General features: G+C 45.6%; 1 long non-coding RNA gene across 1 annotated transcript; it reads right to left on the bottom strand.

The window, feature by feature from the left end:
* Nucleotides 1-282: 282 nt before the first annotated feature.
* LOC122181625 lies at nucleotides 283-5612 on the bottom strand. Its single transcript, XR_006179510.1, has 3 exons — nucleotides 4989-5612; nucleotides 3264-3500; nucleotides 283-1653 (listed from the first exon to the last, which is right to left on the bottom strand). It is a non-coding gene; the product is annotated as an uncharacterized LOC122181625 (long non-coding RNA).
* Nucleotides 5613-5834: the final 222 nt, after the last annotated feature.

Genomic DNA, 5834 nt, shown 5'->3' with positions numbered 1-5834 from the left:
TTCTTTGCCTCATTGCAGAGCACTACCCATAGCATACCTTGGGGCTGTGCTAACTTGGTAGGAGCACGCTCTGATCCCCTCCTGTGCTGCTGGGCGTGACATCACTGTGGCTTTCATGAGGGAGGTCTGTACTGATGGAGCCCTGAAATAAGCCAGACGTTCCCATTCAGTTTTGCTGCTCCAGCTAAATGGGAAAACTCCAGTTCTGGGGGGAAAAAACAGTCCGCAAACCCAACCAAACAAGAACTCTTGAAATAACCAAATCCCAAAGGCCTGCAAGAGTTAAAAATCAGGAGGAAAATTTATTGGTAGCTTAGTACTTCAGGCCAATGAACACAGCTGTCTGGATGCAGACGTTACCTTCAAAATTAATGAAAAATGAGAAGCACAATGGACACTTCTTGTTCAACGGTCAGAAATCCAGACAGCAAACAGCACTTGGAGAGAAGGCACTCTGACATAGGACAAAGTAGCTCATTACTCACAGTTTGCCTCATTTGGAGGGCTGGAAGAGTTCTCTAATTACCTAGAAAGGGAAGACAAAGAACCCAATATTAAATGCAGCTACAAACTGTGCCTAGAAATGCATTCAGTTGCCATCTTTGGTACGCTAACGAAACCAGCTCAGAGTTTAAAAAAATAGAACCACAAAAAAATACAAAACCTGAGACATTTGGATACCAATTATTCTTTGCTTAAAGACAAGACAGAGCAAGGCCTGGAAAGCTCCTCGGGTCACTGTGTCCCACTCCTATTGCCAACCTGGAATCAAAATTCTTCATATGAGTGCACTGTGTTTCCATTTGGAAAAGGTGACAGACAACATGAAAACAGCAACTGTGAATAGCTACTGCCACAAACACCAACAGATTTTGAAGATGTTAAAAATGTACAGGCCAAAGCTTCCTTTAAATATGAGAGAAATAAGTACTTCTGTATGGATCCTCAGTGTTTTTCTAGGCAGCACCACATCAGCTGAAACAACTCGATGCAAATAGAACCGACAGGATTCAAAGAAGCAGCTCCAGCTGTGGTTAAACTTCAAGCATTAAGGGATGCTCAGACTGCCATTTTGCAGCACGCTGCAGTGATGGGCTACACCAGAAAGCAGCATCTGCTGCAGAATATCTGAGCACCTGCCCCAAAGCCAGCACTAAGCCATTCCTGGAAGACAGGCTTTTGGGAAACAGATTGATGCTTGTCCAAAAGAGTCATGTAACAAAAGCTTGTCTAGGAAAGACTTCAGAAGGATAATTTTAGCTTGGTTTGGAATGGAAGGAGAGGCTTACAGCAGAAACTTAGTGTGCTGAAGGTACACGAGGCTTCGGAGAACATAAGGGATTTGTGTCTTTTATGTTCTCCATCCCCACTCCTTTTTGAGTGGGTGGGAAAGGGTACATGCACATTTTTTGAAGGGCACTGCTGGTGTTCTTTGTTTCCCACTTTAAAAGTGAGGGCTGGATTTGTTACAGCAATAATACTATGGAAAGACTAGCTGGCAGAGAAAGCCGAAAGGGTAAGGAGACATGCGCATCCACTGACTTCCCCACAGGACATCTAGACAGCTCCTTTCCTTCCTACCTGAACTCCTTCCAGCAGAACTATTGATAGAGACTTCTTCCCTCCACTGTACTGCACGAATCACAGAATGGCCTGAGTCGAAAAGGAGCACAATGATCATCTAGTTCCAAACCCCCTGCCATGTGCAGGGTTACCAACCACCAGACCAGGCTGCTCAGAGCCACATCCAGCCTGGCCCTGAAAGCCTGCAGGGATGGGGCATCCACAGCCTCCTTGGGCAAGGAACTTGTTTGGTTTTTTTGGTTTTTCTTTTGCTTAGCAAACCAAAGGGTCCGCTTTCCAATTCCTGAATTAATAAAGCATGCATTTATCTCATTTAAAACACAGTGAATTGGAGGAGAACAAAACTCCTCCTCTGTTGCAAAAAACCACTTGGCCCACCAACACCAGAAGATGAGCTTAATAAAAAGGCCCTCGCAGCTTCCAGTGTTTTTCCTACAGTCAGTTAGAAGCAGCTGACAAGATGATAAACATGAGCCTGAAACCAAGGGCCCCATCCAAGCACAGACTCCCTGCTGCTGCTCATGCTAATAGCCTGACCTGGAGGTAATGTCAGCGGGAGCACTGTACAGAGCTCCCTCAGATAGCCTGGATTTCCAGGGTGGAAGAGGCAGGAAAACTTAAAGCTGTGTGGGAGTGTAAGATCCTAACATAAAAAAGCCAAAAAGCTCCATCATTTCAGCATTGCCAGAATTTATGTGTCTTCACTGTACAATTCAAGGATGCAAAATAGAACACAAAACACTTCTCATTCCACCTTTGCCAGATGCTTTGCCTTCTCATGAAGCCTCTTTCCCCCCAGCATTTCCCTCACAAAAGCAGAATGACGTCCCTGCAGCAGCAGTGCCATGGAGCCTGCCTTGTGCTTTTTTTTTTTGCTTTGGAACCGAAGGGCATACAGAGGCATAGTGAGGAACGAGCCTTATTTTGTTGGATTCCTTCCTGTACGAAGGTAGGAACTCCTACCAAACCCCATGCACTTGCAGCCAAAGTCATTTCTCTGGCCAACGAAGCAACACAGGTCACTTGACCCAGGGTGTTAACAAAGGAAAAAGCCCTCAGAACTTATCCACATTCCTGAGTGAAAACAGGCTGCTAAAAACTGCACTCGAATTCAAGAGCATTATAGTGTGGAAACTCAAATAGCATCAGATATTCCACTGGAAAACAGAAGGAGAATCTTCTCCAAAGTGCAAGACGGCACTGCTGCTCTTGGAGAGCAAAGGGGAGTGAGCAGCCAAGGGGCCGGCCAGGCTTCCCTGCCAAACAAGTACGACTTCTGGTGCTGCTGAAACTACCACTGCTGCTGTCACCCTGCATTTGATACACACTTCAAGCAGAGGAGAGAGATCTGGGGCAGGAGAGATGACATGGGAGTGAGCAGAGATAGGGAAAGGGGCTGCTCTGTTCCCCAGGCTCTGCCTACCCCTGTCCTCGTGAAAAGGCTCCTTCAGCCAGACATATCTGTCAGCCACCAATCTGCCTTGCAAGATCGTGATGCTCTTTGATTTTATTCATTCCTGCTGGAGGTTTTGCTTAAATATAAACAGCGCAGCATTTCAGCAGGAATTAAAAAAATACAAGTGAAAAAAAAAAATAATGAAATAAGAAATTCCCCAAACCTCCAGGCACATTTTAAAGCACATTAAAAAAGACACAACAGTTAACAGCTTCATACATACCACAGCTGCAGTGATTTGGAGCAAAAGTAAGGCACGCTGAATGTGTTAGTGTTTTGTTTTAAAATATGGCTATAGGCTTCACATTCAGGCAAGGGCCCTCCACGACACCGAGGTCTCCCTTTGCAGGCCAAGTCCTCTGCTAACTTTGTAGACATTTTCAGTCCAGCCTTTGCCAGCTTCACCCATTCTCCCGGGCTCTCTGCTCTCCTCCCTTGCCCTCACAGCCTCAGGGTTCACCTGGTGAGGCAGAAGAGAAATGAAGACATCACTTCCACGTGCTCTGTCCAGGAGCAAGGTGGCTGCTGCCCCTTCTTTGGCTGTGAAAAACAAAGAATATTAAAAGCCAACAGTGTTTCCAGAGGAGCTGCCTTCTCTCCGTCTCCCAGAACTCACAGTCACTTCCCTGGTGGAGAGGGAGAAATTCAGTGATTGCCATTCTTCCCATCATCATTTTGACTCCTCTGTCTGCTTCATGTGCCCAGCTGCTGGACTCCAGCACAGCAGAGGCTATTGTGAGGTCCCCAGGGCTCTGGGAACACAGGCATTAAGATTTACAACCAGTAGGCGAAGAACAACTCAAGAGGTGCTTTATTGCTTGTGATGAGGGACTGTATGAAAGAAGCCACAGGGTACTTTTTCATTTGGTGGTGTTTCTTTAGTTCTTGGCAGCAGTCTTTCGTTATTGCTCTATTTTTCTTTCCCCTCCCACTCGTCTTTCATCTCACAGCTTCTGATGCTGACTTAATTGCGACGCACTGAATGTTGGAAAGATACCCTCACAAACGCTAAGCAAGGCAGCAGCTAAAACTCCTGATACTATCCTAGCACTTTATCCCAAGCATGCAAACAAAACAATCCTAGTCTTGAACTTCAGGGCTCCCAGCAACCCAGAACCAAGAGCTCTCAGCTCAGTAGCACCTCGTTTTGGTCCTGCCATGCCAGCACGAGGCCTGCATTGAGACTAAACAGGAACCAAAGACGGAGCCCTTCGGTTGACCAACACACAACTGGCAACCCCACCCTTCTGTAAGATGAGGAAGATCATAACATTTTAAGTCATTGTTACTTTTTTTTTTTTTTTTTTTTTTTTTTTTTTTTTTTTTTTAACATAAGCTACAAGTTTTCCTGTTCAGATATTCATATTTCTACTGAATTCTATTTCTGTTCTTTCGAGGTCTTATCTGGAATATTGTGTTCGGTCCTAGGGCATCCAGTGTAAGAAGGGTATGGACCTGTTGGACTGGGTCCAGAGAAGGGCCATGAAGACGCTCAGAGGGCTGGAGCACCTCTCCTATGGAGAAAGGTTGAGGGAGTTGAGCTTGTTCAAGTTTGGCTCTGGGGAGACCTCACTGCAGCCTTGCAGTACCTAAAAGGGGCTCACAGGAAAGCTGAGGAGGGACTTTTTACAGGGGCCGGTATGGATAAGACAAAGGTTAATGGCCTTAAGATGGTAGATTTAGATTAGATATAAGGGATAAACTCTACTATAAGGGCGGTGAGGCCCTGGCATTGCCCAGAGAAACCACGGGTGCCCCATCACAGGAGGTGCTTGAGGCCAGGCTGGATGGAGCTTTGGGCAGTCTGATCTGGGCAAACCTACTGATGGTGGGGGGACTGGAACTGGGCGTGCTTTAAGGTCCTTCCAACCCAAACCACTGATGTGATTCTACAATTGTGTTTCAAGAAGGGTTTACTGCCTTTGTCTCCACAGCCCTCTCTACCTACCAGTAACAGCAGAAGGCTCTGATGGCTCTTTCACACAGACTTTGACATTCTTGTTTGAAGCGAGGCCAAAGGATGAACAGCTTTTTCTTTTGTAGGCACCAGGCTTTAACAATGCATTCCAATATGTGATTAACACAAAGTAACGTCTTGGTTTCTTGATTCTTCTGATGTGAAAGATGATCAACACCACGTGGAGGGTATACACATACACTGTACCCTTATGCTTTCAGCATTTCCCAAGTGCTGTCCACAAAGAAAAACACAGGCACACGTACTCTTTGAAAGACAAAGCAATTTGCCAGTGTAGGAAACACAAGCAATTACCTTCTGACATTCATCTACAGTGTGTGTGAATGAAGGAACCAAAACCAGGGCAGTTGTATTGTATAGTGCCACTAATGTCAGCAAAGGATGGACTAGCAGCACAAGTAACTTAAAGAAAAATGAAGAAGGAGAGGTGGTGTGTGCCCTTCAACCTATGCTGCAGAATTCAGAAGCAAATAAAATTCTATCAGTCTTCTCAAGCTCGGGTACACAGATGTGATACTTTCTGTAACACTATTTTAAGTGGGACCCAGGTGTTGTAAATCACTCTGTAATGCTCATTAATGGTCTCCGTCAGCATTCCACGCAGTACACAGGGGCAGAGCAGGAGAGCACTCACCCTTTGCACAGATGGTGCAGATGGCACATATGACCCTGGTAACTCAGCACAGTTCAGGCAGTGGATCTCTTTGTAACAGACTTCGAGGCTCACGTCTATAAAATGAACCCACCTTCTGAACTGACGATGACCACAACCATTGCTCCTGCTTTTAAATTTAAAAATAAAAGTTGTAAATCCCA

This window comes from Lagopus leucura, unplaced genomic scaffold, assembly GCF_019238085.1.
Source record: "Lagopus leucura isolate 7727_CA_CO unplaced genomic scaffold, USGS_WTPT01 Super-Scaffold_100009, whole genome shotgun sequence".
Lineage (NCBI taxonomy): Eukaryota > Metazoa > Chordata > Aves > Galliformes > Phasianidae > Lagopus > Lagopus leucura.
The sequence above is the reverse complement of the archived record's forward strand: the minus strand, read 5'-3'. Positions and strand labels throughout refer to the sequence as shown.